This window comes from Mesoplodon densirostris, chromosome 18, assembly GCF_025265405.1.
Source record: "Mesoplodon densirostris isolate mMesDen1 chromosome 18, mMesDen1 primary haplotype, whole genome shotgun sequence".
Lineage (NCBI taxonomy): Eukaryota > Metazoa > Chordata > Mammalia > Artiodactyla > Ziphiidae > Mesoplodon > Mesoplodon densirostris.
Genome location: NC_082678.1, coordinates 29,811,898 through 29,828,924, shown reverse-complemented (window position 1 = coordinate 29,828,924; position 17,027 = coordinate 29,811,898).

Below are 17,027 nucleotides of genomic sequence, written 5' to 3'. Positions count from 1 at the left end.
GTGCGTCTTGTCCATCTCTGCATCTTCTTTGAAGAAATGTCTATTTAGATCTTCTACCCATTTTTCTATTGGGTTGTTTGTTTCTTTAATATTAAGCTGCATGAGCTCTTTATATATATTGGAGATTAAACCTTTGTCCATTGATTTCTTTGCAAATATTTTCTCCCATTCTGAGGGTTGCCTTTTTCCATTCCCGTATTTTAGCAAAAAAAAATAAAGAAAGAAAAGGAAGCAGAACAGAGATGTGCGTAAAATATGCCTCTTGAAACTGTTGTTTTGAAATATGGACGTCTTTTAAAATTTTGGGTCGATATGCGAACCCAGGATTTGTTTTCAGGGCAGGTGTCATTTACAGGCCAGCAATTATCTTGAATATCAACTGACCATTAGCGCTGGGCTTACAGCTGCTGTTGTGTGAAACGGCCACAAGGTGGCAGCAGTTCTCCTTTACCAAATCTGGTTACTAGGGCCACAGAGCCTCAGTGGAAGTCGTGTTCTAGGTTGTAATTTCGAATGGAATGTGCCAGGAAAAAGCCCCTTAAGTTTGTCTCACGACTTCTTGTTCGTTTTTTAAATTTAATTTTTATTTTTTATCACAGCAAGTTTGATTACAATGTTTGGCTTGTTGTAGGTGTGCAAGATGTGGTTCTTTTGCACATATACATATGTCTGTTCTTCCTGGGACCCTTTTCCCATGTACGTTATGACAGAATGTTGAGTAGTCTTCTCTTGGTATTCCGTAGGTGTTTGGTGATTCTATATTTCACCTGTGTTTGTATATGTCTGTTAACCCCAATATCCTAATATATCCAATCCTCACACCTTTCCAGTGGTGAACCATAAGTTTGTTTAATGAATCTGTGATTGCCCTTCTCTGTGGAAATATCTTCACTGGTATCAATTTTTAGGTAACACCTATAAGTGATATCATATGATATGTGTCTTTCTCTTTCTGACTTACTACAAGTCACGTGATTACCTCTAGACTCATCTACGGTGCTGCAAATGGCATTGTGTCCTTTTTTTCCTGGGCTAATATTCTGTCTGTACATGTACCAGTTCGTCTTTGTCCAGTCATCTGTTGAGGGACTTTTTGGTTGCTTCCATGTCATGGCTACTGCAATGCTGCGGCAATGCACATTTGCCTGCCTGTGTCTTTCCAATTCTGTCTTCTTAGGGTCTAGGCCCAGGAGTGGGCCTGCTGTATCATATGGTAGCAAAATGTTTACCTTCTAGAAGACCCTCCATTCTGTTCTCATTACTGGCTCTTACCAGGTTACGTCCCACTTAAAGTTGAGGTTATGGTCTTCTCCACGACACCTTCAGCGTTTATTGTTTGTAGTATTTTTGCTGATGTTTATTCTGACTAGTGTGAGCTGACACCACTTTGTGGTTGGATTTTCATGCGTCTCATAATCCCTTGAAATGGAGCTTTCTCACATGTCCTTATGTTCCTCAAACTGTGAGTACAGCTTACCTCTTCAAATTGTTTTCATGAAGTATGTGTGACATTTAGAAATATTTTGGCCATTACCTCCCTCAAGACATTTTGAGGTCAGGTTTCATTTACAGCCCTCCAGTACTGGTGCATATGAAGTGACCCTTAGCACAGGTTTTAAAGCTGCTGTTGCAGGTAACGGCCCGAGGGTGGCAGCATTTCTGCTTTTCCCAATCTGGTAACTAGGGAAACAGACCATCCCGGCAGTGGTGTTCTTCGGTTATATATTAGAGTGGAATGTGCCCCCAAAAGCTGATGTCTCCTTACTTATGTTTGCTTTATGTATTGAATTTATAGTTTTCTGATTGGAGTCATATTCCACTGTGTACATGGACCACTTCTTCTTTGTGCATTCCTCTGTTGATGGACATTTTCGTAGCTTCCAATATTGGCTATGTTAAATATTGCTGTAGTGCAGGATTACCAGCCTGTGTCTTTTCTTTTTGGCTGTACATGGGCCTCTCATTGCCGTGGACCCTCCCATTGCACAGCACAGGCTCCGGACATGCAGGCCCAGCAGCCATAGCTCACGGGACCGGCCGCTCCACGGCATGTGGCATCTTCCTGAACCGGGGCATGAACCCGTGTCCCCTGCATTGGCAGGCGGACTCTGAACCACTGCGCCACCAGTGACGCCCAGCCAGTGTCTTTTTGATTCTCATCCCCTCAGGCGATAGGCCCAGCAGCGGGTATGCTTGATTGAATGGTAGCTCAGTATTTACCTTTCCAAGGCACCTCATTTTTGTTTTCATTACTGGCTCTTACAATGTCCCACGTTGAACCAAGAGTAGGCATTTCTCCAAAACCCCTTCAGCCTTTATTGTTTGCAGAATTTTTGCTGCTGGGCATTCTGACTGGTGTGAGCTGATAGGTTTTTGTCATTTGGATTTGCATATCTTTAATTATTCCTAATGTTCAGCCTTTTCCCATGCCTTTTTAAATTTCTTGTACAGAGAAACAGAAAAAAACAGAGAGTGCAATTAACCTCTTGAAATAGTCTTCTTGGATGGTTGCCCTCTTTTGAATTTTTTGGTCAATTTTCGACCCCAGGATTGTTTTTGAGGGCAGGTGTCATTCACAGGCCTGCAATGAGTGTGAATATTTAGTGACCATTAGCACTGGGTTTAAAGCTGCTGTTGTTGGAAATGGCCACAAGGAGGCGGTATTTCTCCATTCCCACATCTAGTTACTAGGGCAGCAGAGCCTTTCTGGGACGAATGGAATACAGAAGAAGGCATCATTGAAGTCTAATACAGAAAACCATGTCCTGGTGAATGGTAGAATGGCCAGCAGGGTGTAGGAATTAGGGACTACTGGATGTATATCCTCGGTGACTTCACTGACTGTCCTGATATCCTTTACCACGTCCCCAGCAGCCCACGGGGCTGACGTGGTCAGGGCAATGCCAGTTTATGGAGCTCACCTGCGCAACTACCCAGCAGCCCATGGGGCTCTCGTAGTCAGGCCCCTCCCAGGATATGGGGCTCACCTGGGCAGGTCCCCAGCAGACCACAGGGCTCTCATGGTCAGGCTACTCCCAGGTTATGGAGCTCACCTGTGCAACTACCCAGCAGCCCATGGGGCTCTCATGATCAGGCCCCTCCCAGGATACGTAGCTCCCGTGGGCAGGTAGGACAGCAGGGCCGGGAACACAGGAATCGTGCACGTAGCCCTCATTTCAGAGCACCCCAGATGGCCTGTCTCTCAGAGCTGACACAGAGCACGTCAGAGCAGGACTTGAACTAACAAACAGCATCTCCGACAGGTCTGTGACCCTGGGCGTCCCTCTGTGCGGCCTCCCTCTGCCTGGTCTTCCAGAGACTTCCACTGCAGACGGGGACCAGGCCTCTGTCTCCACCCATCACCCCTCCTCTCCCTGACTCCTGGGTTCCTCTCATTAAGAGAGTGTCTTCTTGAAGTTGTCTCCCACTCATGGGCCCGATAAAATGATTAGAAAACAAGCCAGAGCTGCAGCCCCTTGTCTATCCTGACTCTTAGGAGCCCACACCTGTTCCTTGGACCTGGCCAGTTCAGCGAGGTCCGTTTTCTGCAGTGTGAGCCCCTGAGGTTTGAGGATTGGCTGAGCTGGGCAGCCTGACCCTGCCGGCCAGCCCTGCCCAGGTGTGCCTGTGTTGAGGTCAATATAAACACCACTCCAGGCAGCAAGAGGCACTGCAGGTATGCCTGACGCCATATTCTCTGCCCCGTCAGCAGTCTCGGGGCTGTGCTGGTGGGAGGGTGGGAGGGGCCACGGCTTTGTGGGTGGTCCGGTGTGAGTGGGGCTCTGCTGGAGATTCTGCAGGAGTTGCCAGGCTGCCACCTGCTAAAGAAGAGGATGTGTCACCCATACCTTCGGCTGGAATTTCTCCCCGGGCAGAGGTGAGGAAGGAAAAAAGCAGTGGGGGCCGGGACAGGAGGGGTATCTCAGGCAGGGAAATGGAAAGCTTCCAGAAGAGCGCCCGGGCTCAGGAGCATCCTGGCTGGCCTGCAGGCACCAAGTCGGCCTGCGTGCTGTCGCTGGTGTGGCTCCACGGCCCTTCCTCTAGGCTTTCAAGTCCTTGTACATATTCAGGTGTTTTACCTGGGAAGGGTGGGAACAGTTCAGCAGCAGCTGACCTGGGGCTCCCCTCACGTTTACGCTCAGACGCCTCGGCACGGTCCCCCAGGTTTGCAATGAGGTCGCTTCTTGCGGGGGGCCTGCTGGCTGCATGGGAGATGATTCCCCACCTCTGACCAACTTCAGAATTGTTTACCACTGGAGCAAGTGCCCTGATAGCGTTTTCCTCTGTATAACTGGTGGCTTCTGTTTTTTTTTTTTTTCTTTTTTGGTTCAAGGTAGATTTTATTTCTCTTTTATGTATTTATAGATATAAGCATGGAAATAATTCATTCCTATAAATACATCTGTGTGAAGGGAAGAACATTTTTCTGTTTTATTTTTCAATTTTATTTATTTTTGGAAATTTTGAAATTTTATTTATTTTTTTATACAGCAGGTTATTATTAGTTATCTATTTTATACATATACATGTATACAGGTCAATCCCAATCTCCCAACTCACCCCACCACCACCACCCCATGGATTCCCCCCCTTGGTGTCCATACGTTTGTTCTCTACCTCTGTGTCTCTATTTCTGCCCTGCAAACCGGTTCATCTGTATCATTTTTCTAGGTTCCACATATATGCATTAATAAACAATATTTGTTTTTCTCTTTCTGACTTACTTCACTCTGTAGGACAGTCTCTAGATCCATCGACGTCTCTACAAATGACCCAGTTTCATTCCTTTTTATGGCTGAGTAATATTCCATTTTATCTATGTGCCACATCTTTATCCTTTCGTCTGTCTGTGGGCATTTAGGTTGCTTCCATTACGTGGTTATTGTAAATAGTGCTGCAGTGAACATTGTGGTGAATGTGTCTTTTGGATTTATGGTTTTCTCTGGGTATATGCCCAGAAGTGGGATTGCTGGATCATATGGTAATTCTATTTTTAGATTTTTAAGGAACCTCCATACTGTTCTCCATAGTGACTGTATCAATTTACATTCCCACCAATGGTGGAAGAGGGTACCTTTTGTCCACACCCTCCCCAGCATTTGTTGTTTGTAGATCTTCTGATGATGCCCATTCTAACAGGTGTGAGGTGATACCTCATGGTAGTTTTGATTTGCATTTCTCTAATAATTAGTGATGTCGAGAAGCTTTTCATGTGCGTCTTGTCCATCTCTGCATCTTCTTTGAAGAAATGTCTATTTAGATCTTCTACCCATTTTTCTATTGGGTTGTTTGTTTCTTTAATATTAAGCTGCATGAGCTCTTTATATATATTGGAGATTAAACCTTTGTCCATTGATTTCTTTGCAAATATTTTCTCCCATTCTGAGGGTTGCCTTTTTCCATTCCCGTATTTTAGCAAAAAAAAATAAAGAAAGAAAAGGAAGCAGAACAGAGATGTGCGTAAAATATGCCTCTTGAAACTGTTGTTTTGAAATATGGACGTCTTTTAAAATTTTGGGTCGATATGCGAACCCAGGATTTGTTTTCAGGGCAGGTGTCATTTACAGGCCTGCAATTATCTTGAATATCAACTGACCATTAGCGCTGGGCTTACAGCTGCTGTTGTGTGAAACGGCCACAAGGTGGCAGCAGTTCTCCTTTACCAAATCTGGTTACTAGGGCCACAGAGCCTCAGTGGAAGTCGTGTTCTAGGTTGTAATTTCGAATGGAATGTGCCAGGAAAAAGCCCCTTAAGTTTGTCTCACGACTTCTTGTTCGTTTTTTAAATTTAATTTTTATTTTTTATCACAGCAAGTTTGATTACAATGTTTGGCTTGTTGTAGGTGTGCAAGATGTGGTTCTTTTGCACATATACATATGTCTGTTCTTCCTGGGACCCTTTTCACATGTACGTTATGACAGAATGTTGAGTAGTCTTCTCTTGGTATTCCGTAGGTGTTTGGTGATTCTATATTTCACCTGTGTTTGTATATGTCTGTTAACCCCAATATCCTAATATATCCAATCCTCACACCTTTCCAGTGGTGAACCATAAGTTTGTTTAATGAATCTGTGATTGCCCTTCTCTGTGGAAATATCTTCACTGGTATCAATTTTTAGGTAACACCTATAAGTGATATCATATGATATGTGTCTTTCTCTTTCTGACTTACTACAAGTCACGTGATTAGCTCTAGACTCATCTACGGTGCTGCAAATGGCATTGTGTCCTTTTTTTCCTGGGCTAATATTCTGTCTGTACATGTACCAGTTCGTCTTTGTCCAGTCATCTGTTGAGGGACTTTTTGGTTGCTTCCATGTCATGGCTACTGCAATGCTGCGGCAATGCACATTTGCCTGCCTGTGTCTTTCCAATTCTGTCTTCTTAGGGTCTAGGCCCAGGAGTGGGCCTGCTGTATCATATGGTAGCAAAATGTTTACCTTCTAGAAGACCCTCCATTCTGTTCTCATTACTGGCTCTTACCAGGTTACGTCCCACTTAAAGTTGAGGTTATGGTCTTCTCCACGACACCTTCAGCGTTTATTGTTTGTAGTATTTTTGCTGATGTTTATTCTGACTAGTGTGAGCTGACACCACTTTGTGGTTGGATTTTCATGCGTCTCATAATCCCTTGAAATGGAGCTTTCTCACATGTCCTTATGTTCCTCAAACTGTGAGTACAGCTTACCTCTTCAAATTGTTTTCATGAAGTATGTGTGACATTTAGAAATATTTTGGCCATTACCTCCCTCAAGACATTTTGAGGTCAGGTTTCATTTACAGCCCTCCAGTACTGGTGCATATGAAGTGACCCTTAGCACAGGTTTTAAAGCTGCTGTTGCAGGTAACGGCCAGAGGGCGGCAGCATTTCTGCTTTTCCCAATCTGGTAACTAGGGAAACAGACCATCCCGGCATTGGTGTTCCTCGGTTATATATTAGAGTGGAATGTGCCCCCAAAAGCTGATGTCTCCTTACTTATGTTTGCTTTATGTATTGAATTTATAGTTTTCTGATTGGAGTCATATTCCACTGTGTACATGGACCACTTCTTCTTTGTGCATTCCTCTGTTGATGGACATTTTCGTAGCTTCCAAGTATTGGCTATGTTAAATATTGCTGTAGTGCAGGATTACCAGTCTGTGTCTTTTCTTTTTGGCTGTACGTGGGCCTCTCATTGCCGTGGACCCTCCCATTGCACAGCACAGGCTCCGGACATGCAGGCCCAGCAGCCATAGCTCACGGGACCAGCCGCTCCACGGCATGTGGCATCTTCCTGAACCAGGGCATGAACCCGTGTCCCCTGCATTGGCAGGCGGACTCTGAACCACTGCGCCACCAGTGACGCCCAGCCTGTGTCTTTTTGATTCTCATCCCCTCAGGCGATAGGCCCAGCAGTGGGTATGCTTGATTAAATGGTAGCTCAGTATTTACCTTTCCAAGGCACCTCATTTTTGTTTTCATTACTGGCTCTTACAATGTCCCACATTGAACCAAGGGTAGGCATTTCACCAAAACCCCTTCAGCCTTTATTGTTTGCAGAATTTTTGCTGCTGGGCATTCTGACTGGTGTGAGCTGATAGGTTTTTGTCATTTGGATTTGCATATCTTTAATTATTCCTAATGTTCAGCCTTTTCCCATGCCTTTTTAAATTTCTTGTACAGAGAAACAGAAAAAAACAGAGAGTGCAATTAACCTCTTGAAATAGTCTTCTTGGATGGTTGCCCTCTTTTGAATTTTTTGGTCAATTTTCGACCCCAGGATTGTTTTTGAGGGCAGGTGTCATTCACAGGCCTGCAATGAGTGTGAATATTTAGTGACCATTAGCACTGGGTTTAAAGCTGCTGTTGTTGGAAATGGACACAAGGTGGCGGTATTTCTCCATTCCCACATCTAGTTACTGGGCAGCAGAGCCTTTCTGGGACCAATGGAATACAGAAGAAGGCATCATTGAAGTCTAATACAGAAAACCATGTCCTGGTGGATGGTAGAATGGCCAGCAGGGTGTAGGAATTAGGGACTACTGGATGTATATCCTCGGTGACTTCACTGACTGTCCTGATATCCTTTACCACGTCCCCAGCAGCCCACGGGGCTGACGTGGTCAGGGCAATGCCAGGTTATGGAGCTCACCTGCGCAACTACCCAGCAGCCCATGGGGCTCTCGTGGTCAGGCCCCTCCCAGGATATGGGGCTCACCTGGGCAGGTCCCCAGCAGACCACAGGGCTCTCATGGTCAGGCTACTCCCAGGTTATGGAGCTCACCTGTGCAACTACCCAGCAGCCCATGGGGCTCTCGTGATCAGGCCCCTCCCAGGATACGTAGCTCCCGTGGGCAGGTAGGACAGCAGGGCCGGGAACACAGGAATCGTGCACGTAGCCCTCATTTCAGAGCACCCCAGATGGCCTGTCTCTCAGAGCTGACACAGAGCACGTCAGAGCAGGACTTGAACTAACAAACAGCATCTCCGACAGGTCTGTGACCCTGGGCGTCACTCTGTGCGGTCTCCCTCTGCCTGGTCTTCCAGAGACTTCCACTGCAGACGGGGACCAGGCCTCTGTCTCCACCCATCACCCCTCCTCTCCCTGACTCCTGGGTTCCTCTCATTAAGAGAGTGTCTTCTTGAAGTTGTCTCCCACTCATGGGCCCGATAAAATGATTAGAAAACAAGCCAGAGCTGCAGCCCCTTGTCTATCCTGACTCTTAGGAGCCCACACCTGTTCCTTGGACCTGGCCCGTTCAGCGAGGTCCGTTTTCTGCAGTGTGAGCCCCTGAGGTTTGAGGATTGGCTGAGCTGGGCAGCCTGACCCTGCCGGCCAGCCCTGCCCAGGTGTGCCTGTGTTGAGGTCAATATAAACACCACTCCAGGCAGCAAGAGGCACTGCAGGTATGCCTGACGCCATATTCTCTGCCCCGTCAGCAGTCTCGGGGCTGTGCTGGTGGGAGGGTGGGAGGGGCCACGGCTTTGTGGGTGGTCCGGTGTGAGTGGGGCTCTGCTGGAGATTCTGCAGGAGTTGCCAGGCTGCCACCTGCTAAAGAAGAGGATGTGTCACCCATACCTTCGGCTGGAATTTCTCCCCGGGCAGAGGTGAGGAAGGAAAAAAGCAGTGGGGGCCGGGACAGGAGGGGTATCTCAGGCAGGGAAATGGAAAGCTTCCAGAAGAGCACCCGGGCTCAGGAGCATCCTGGCTGGCCTGCAGGCACCAAGTCGGCCTGCGTGCTGTCGCTGGTGTGGCTCCACGGCCCTTCCTCTAGGCTTTCAAGTCCTTGTACATATTCAGGTGTTTTACCTGGGAAGGGTGGGAACAGTTCAGCAGCAGCTGACCTGGGGCTCCACTCACGTTTACGCTCAGACGCCTCGGCACGGTCCCCCAGGTTTGCAATGAGGTCGCTTCTTGCGGGGGGCCTGCTGGCTGCATGGGAGATGATTCCCCACCTCTGACCAACTTCAGAATTGTTTACCACTGGAGCAAGTGCCCTGATAGCGTTTTCCTCTGTATAACTGGTGGCTTCTGTTTTTTTTTTTCTTTTTTGGTTTAAGGTAGATTTATTTCTCTTTTATGTATTTATAGATATAAGCATGGAAATAATTCATTCCTATAAATACATCTGTGTGAAGGGAAGAACATTTTTCTGTTTTATTTTTCAATTTTATTTATTTTTGGAAATTTTGAAATTTTATTTTATTTATTTTTTTATACAGCAGGTTATTATTAGTTATCTATTTTATACATATACATGTATACAGGTCAATCCCAATCTCCCAACTCACCCCACCACCACCACCCCATGGATTCCCCCCCTTGGTGTCCATACGTTTGTTCTCTACCTCTGTGTCTCTATTTCTGCCCTGCAAACCGGTTCATCTGTATCATTTTTCTAGGTTCCACATATATGCATTAATAAACAATATTTGTTTTTCTCTTTCTGACTTACTTCACTCTGTAGGACAGTCTCTAGATCCATCGACGTCTCTACAAATGACCCAGTTTCATTCCTTTGTATGGCTGAGTAATATTCCATTTTATATATGTACCACATCTTAATCCTTTCTTCTGTCTGTGGGCATTTAGGTTGCTTCCATTACGTGGTTATTGTAAATAGTGCTGCAGTGAACATTGTGGTGAATGTGTCTTTTGGATTTATGGTTTTCTCTGGGTATATGCCCAGAAGTGGGATTGCTGGATCATATGGTAATTCTATTTTTAGATTTTTAAGGAACCTCCATACTGTTCTCCATAGTGACTGTATCAATTTACATTCCCACCAATGGTGGAAGAGGGTTCCTTTTGTCCACACCCTCCCCAGCATTTGTTGTTTGTAGATCTTCTGATGATGCCCATTCTAACAGGTGTGAGGTGATACCTCATTGTAGTTTTGATTTGCATTTCTCTAATAATTAGTGATGTCGAGCAGCTTTTCATGTGCGTCTTGTCCATCTCTGCATCTTCTTTGAAGAAATGTCTATTTAGATCTTCTACCCATTTTTCTATTGGGTTGTTTGTTTCTTTAATATTAAGCTGCATGAGCTCTTTATATATATTGGAGATTAAACCTTTGTCCATTGATTTCTTTGCAAATATTTTCTCCCATTCTGAGGGTTGCCTTTTTCCATTCCCGTATTTTAGCAAAAAAAAATAAAGAAAGAAAAGGAAGCAGAACAGAGATGTGCGTAAAATATGCCTCTTGAAACTGTTGTTTTGAAATATGGACGTCTTTTAAAATTTTGGGTCGATATACGAACCCAGGATTTGTTTTCAGGGCAGGTGTCATTTACAGGCCTGCAATTATCTTGAATATCAACTGACCATTAGCGCTGGGCTTACAGCTGCTGTTGTGTGAAACGGCCACAAGGTGGCAGCAGTTCTCCTTTACCAAATCTGGTTACTAGGGCCACAGAGCCTCAGTGGAAGTCGTGTTCTAGGTTGTAATTTCGAATGGAATGTGCCAGGAAAAAGCCCCTTAAGTTTGTCTCACGACTTCTTGTTCGTTTTTTAAATTTAATTTTTATTTTTTATCACAGCAAGTTTGATTACAATGTTTGGCTTGTTGTAGGTGTGCAAGATGTGGTTCTTTTGCACATATACATATGTCTGTTCTTCCTGGGACCCTTTTCCCATGTACGTTATGACAGAATGTTGAGTAGTCTTCTCTTGGTATTCCGTAGGTGTTTGGTGATTCTATATTTCACCTGTGTTTGTATATGTCTGTTAACCCCAATATCCTAATATATCCAATCCTCACACCTTTCCAGTGGTGAACCATAAGTTTGTTTAATGAATCTGTGATTGCCCTTCTCTGTGGAAATATCTTCACTCGTATCAATTTTTAGGTAACACCTATAAGTGATATCATATGATATGTGTCTTTCTCTTTCTGACTTACTACAAGTCACGTGATTACCTCTAGACTCATCTACGGTGCTGCAAATGGCATTGTGTCCTTTTTTTCCTGGGCTAATATTCTGTCTGTACATGTACCAGTTCGTCTTTGTCCAGTCATCTGTTGAGGGACTTTTTGGTTGCTTCCATGTCATGGCTACTGCAATGCTGCGGCAATGCACATTTGCCTGCCTGTGTCTTTCCAATTCTGTCTTCTTAGGGTCTAGGCCCAGGAGTGGGCCTGCTGTATCATATGGTAGCAAAATGTTTACCTTCTGGAAGACCCTCCATTCTGTTCTCATTACTGGCTCTTACCAGGTTACGTCCCACTTAAAGTTGAGGTTATGGTCTTCTCCACGACACCTTCAGCGTTTATTGTTTGTAGTATTTTTGCTGATGTTTATTCTGACTAGTGTGAGCTGACACCACTTTGTGGTTGGATTTTCATGCGTCTCATAATCCCTTGAAATGGAGCTTTCTCACATGTCCTTATGTTCCTCAAACTGTGAGTACAGCTTACCTCTTCAAATTGTTTTCATGAAGTATGTGTGACATTTAGAAATATTTTGGCCATTACCTCCCTCAAGACATTTTGAGGTCAGGTTTCATTTACAGCCCTCCAGTACTGGTGCATATGAAGTGACCCTTAGCACAGGTTTTAAAGCTGCTGTTGCAGGTAACGGCCAGAGGGCGGCAGCATTTCTGCTTTTCCCAATCTGGTAACTAGGGAAACAGACCATCCCGGCATTGGTGTTCCTCGGTTATATATTAGAGTGGAATGTGCCCCCAAAAGCTGATGTCTCCTTACTTATGTTTGCTTTATGTATTGAATTTATAGTTTTCTGATTGGAGTCATATTCCACTGTGTACATGGACCACTTCTTCTTTGTGCATTCCTCTGTTGATGGACATTTTCGTAGCTTCCAAGTATTGGCTATGTTAAATATTGCTGTAGTGCAGGATTACCAGCCTGTGTCTTTTCTTTTTGGCTGTACGTGGGCCTCTCATTGCCGTGGACCCTCCCATTGCACAGCACAGGCTCCGGACATGCAGGCCCAGCAGCCATAGCTCACGGGACCAGCCGCTCCACGGCATGTGGCATCTTCCTGAACCAGGGCATGAACCCGTGTCCCCTGCATTGGCAGGCGGACTCTGAACCACTGCGCCACCAGTGACGCCCAGCCTGTGTCTTTTTGATTCTCATCCCCTCAGGCGATAGGCCCAGCAGTGGGTATGCTTGATTAAATGGTAGCTCAGTATTTACCTTTCCAAGGCACCTCATTTTTGTTTTCATTACTGGCTCTTACAATGTCCCACATTGAACCAAGGGTAGGCATTTCACCAAAACCCCTTCAGCCTTTATTGTTTGCAGAATTTTTGCTGCTGGGCATTCTGACTGGTGTGAGCTGATAGGTTTTTGTCATTTGGATTTGCATATCTTTAATTATTCCTAATGTTCAGCCTTTTCCCATGCCTTTTTAAATTTCTTGTACAGAGAAACAGAAAAAAACAGAGAGTGCAATTAACCTCTTGAAATAGTCTTCTTGGATGGTTGCCCTCTTTTGAATTTTTTGGTCAATTTTCGACCCCAGGATTGTTTTTGAGGGCAGGTGTCATTCACAGGCCTGCAATGAGTGTGAATATTTAGTGACCATTAGCACTGGGTTTAAAGCTGCTGTTGTTGGAAATGGACACAAGGTGGCGGTATTTCTCCATTCCCACATCTAGTTACTGGGCAGCAGAGCCTTTCTGGGACCAATGGAATACAGAAGAAGGCATCATTGAAGTCTAATACAGAAAACCATGTCCTGGTGGATGGTAGAATGGCCAGCAGGGTGTAGGAATTAGGGACTACTGGATGTATATCCTCGGTGACTTCACTGACTGTCCTGATATCCTTTACCACGTCCCCAGCAGCCCACGGGGCTGACGTGGTCAGGGCAATGCCAGGTTATGGAGCTCACCTGCGCAACTACCCAGCAGCCCATGGGGCTCTCGTGGTCAGGCCCCTCCCAGGATATGGGGCTCACCTGGGCAGGTCCCCAGCAGACCACAGGGCTCTCATGGTCAGGCTACTCCCAGGTTATGGAGCTCACCTGTGCAACTACCCAGCAGCCCATGGGGCTCTCGTGATCAGGCCCCTCCCAGGATACGTAGCTCCCGTGGGCAGGTAGGACAGCAGGGCCGGGAACACAGGAATCGTGCACGTAGCCCTCATTTCAGAGCACCCCAGATGGCCTGTCTCTCAGAGCTGACACAGAGCACGTCAGAGCAGGACTTGAACTAACAAACAGCATCTCCGACAGGTCTGTGACCCTGGGCGTCACTCTGTGCGGTCTCCCTCTGCCTGGTCTTCCAGAGACTTCCACTGCAGACGGGGACCAGGCCTCTGTCTCCACCCATCACCCCTCCTCTCCCTGACTCCTGGGTTCCTCTCATTAAGAGAGTGTCTTCTTGAAGTTGTCTCCCACTCATGGGCCCGATAAAATGATTAGAAAACAAGCCAGAGCTGCAGCCCCTTGTCTATCCTGACTCTTAGGAGCCCACACCTGTTCCTTGGACCTGGCCCGTTCAGCGAGGTCCGTTTTCTGCAGTGTGAGCCCCTGAGGTTTGAGGATTGGCTGAGCTGGGCAGCCTGACCCTGCCGGCCAGCCCTGCCCAGGTGTGCCTGTGTTGAGGTCAATATAAACACCACTCCAGGCAGCAAGAGGCACTGCAGGTATGCCTGACGCCATATTCTCTGCCCCGTCAGCAGTCTCGGGGCTGTGCTGGTGGGAGGGTGGGAGGGGCCACGGCTTTGTGGGTGGTCCGGTGTGAGTGGGGCTCTGCTGGAGATTCTGCAGGAGTTGCCAGGCTGCCACCTGCTAAAGAAGAGGATGTGTCACCCATACCTTCGGCTGGAATTTCTCCCCGGGCAGAGGTGAGGAAGGAAAAAAGCAGTGGGGGCCGGGACAGGAGGGGTATCTCAGGCAGGGAAATGGAAAGCTTCCAGAAGAGCACCCGGGCTCAGGAGCATCCTGGCTGGCCTGCAGGCACCAAGTCGGCCTGCGTGCTGTCGCTGGTGTGGCTCCACGGCCCTTCCTCTAGGCTTTCAAGTCCTTGTACATATTCAGGTGTTTTACCTGGGAAGGGTGGGAACAGTTCAGCAGCAGCTGACCTGGGGCTCCACTCACGTTTACGCTCAGACGCCTCGGCACGGTCCCCCAGGTTTGCAATGAGGTCGCTTCTTGCGGGGGGCCTGCTGGCTGCATGGGAGATGATTCCCCACCTCTGACCAACTTCAGAATTGTTTACCACTGGAGCAAGTGCCCTGATAGCGTTTTCCTCTGTATAACTGGTGGCTTCTGTTTTTTTTTTTCTTTTTTGGTTTAAGGTAGATTTATTTCTCTTTTATGTATTTATAGATATAAGCATGGAAATAATTCATTCCTATAAATACATCTGTGTGAAGGGAAGAACATTTTTCTGTTTTATTTTTCAATTTTATTTATTTTTGGAAATTTTGAAATTTTATTTTATTTATTTTTTTATACAGCAGGTTATTATTAGTTATCTATTTTATACATATACATGTATACAGGTCAATCCCAATCTCCCAACTCACCCCACCACCACCACCCCATGGATTCCCCCCCTTGGTGTCCATACGTTTGTTCTCTACCTCTGTGTCTCTATTTCTGCCCTGCAAACCGGTTCATCTGTATCATTTTTCTAGGTTCCACATATATGCATTAATAAACAATATTTGTTTTTCTCTTTCTGACTTACTTCACTCTGTAGGACAGTCTCTAGATCCATCGACGTCTCTACAAATGACCCAGTTTCATTCCTTTGTATGGCTGAGTAATATTCCATTTTATATATGTACCACATCTTAATCCTTTCTTCTGTCTGTGGGCATTTAGGTTGCTTCCATTACGTGGTTATTGTAAATAGTGCTGCAGTGAACATTGTGGTGAATGTGTCTTTTGGATTTATGGTTTTCTCTGGGTATATGCCCAGAAGTGGGATTGCTGGATCATATGGTAATTCTATTTTTAGATTTTTAAGGAACCTCCATACTGTTCTCCATAGTGACTGTATCAATTTACATTCCCACCAATGGTGGAAGAGGGTTCCTTTTGTCCACACCCTCCCCAGCATTTGTTGTTTGTAGATCTTCTGATGATGCCCATTCTAACAGGTGTGAGGTGATACCTCATTGTAGTTTTGATTTGCATTTCTCTAATAATTAGTGATGTCGAGCAGCTTTTCATGTGCGTCTTGTCCATCTCTGCATCTTCTTTGAAGAAATGTCTATTTAGATCTTCTACCCATTTTTCTATTGGGTTGTTTGTTTCTTTAATATTAAGCTGCATGAGCTCTTTATATATATTGGAGATTAAACCTTTGTCCATTGATTTCTTTGCAAATATTTTCTCCCATTCTGAGGGTTGCCTTTTTCCATTCCCGTATTTTAGCAAAAAAAAATAAAGAAAGAAAAGGAAGCAGAACAGAGATGTGCGTAAAATATGCCTCTTGAAACTGTTGTTTTGAAATATGGACGTCTTTTAAAATTTTGGGTCGATATACGAACCCAGGATTTGTTTTCAGGGCAGGTGTCATTTACAGGCCTGCAATTATCTTGAATATCAACTGACCATTAGCGCTGGGCTTACAGCTGCTGTTGTGTGAAACGGCCACAAGGTGGCAGCAGTTCTCCTTTACCAAATCTGGTTACTAGGGCCACAGAGCCTCAGTGGAAGTCGTGTTCTAGGTTGTAATTTCGAATGGAATGTGCCAGGAAAAAGCCCCTTAAGTTTGTCTCACGACTTCTTGTTCGTTTTTTAAATTTAATTTTTATTTTTTATCACAGCAAGTTTGATTACAATGTTTGGCTTGTTGTAGGTGTGCAAGATGTGGTTCTTTTGCACATATACATATGTCTGTTCTTCCTGGGACCCTTTTCCCATGTACGTTATGACAGAATGTTGAGTAGTCTTCTCTTGGTATTCCGTAGGTGTTTGGTGATTCTATATTTCACCTGTGTTTGTATATGTCTGTTAACCCCAATATCCTAATATATCCAATCCTCACACCTTTCCAGTGGTGAACCATAAGTTTGTTTAATGAATCTGTGATTGCCCTTCTCTGTGGAAATATCTTCACTCGTATCAATTTTTAGGTAACACCTATAAGTGATATCATATGATATGTGTCTTTCTCTTTCTGACTTACTACAAGTCACGTGATTACCTCTAGACTCATCTACGGTGCTGCAAATGGCATTGTGTCCTTTTTTTCCTGGGCTAATATTCTGTCTGTACATGTACCAGTTCGTCTTTGTCCAGTCATCTGTTGAGGGACTTTTTGGTTGCTTCCATGTCATGGCTACTGCAATGCTGCGGCAATGCACATTTGCCTGCCTGTGTCTTTCCAATTCTGTCTTCTTAGGGTCTAGGCCCAGGAGTGGGCCTGCTGTATCATATGGTAGCAAAATGTTTACCTTCTGGAAGACCCTCCATTCTGTTCTCATTACTGGCTCTTACCAGGTTACGTCCCACTTAAAGTTGAGGTTATGGTCTTCTCCACGACACCTTCAGCGTTTATTGTTTGTAGTATTTTTGCTGATGTTTATTCTGACTAGTGTGAGCTGACACCACTTT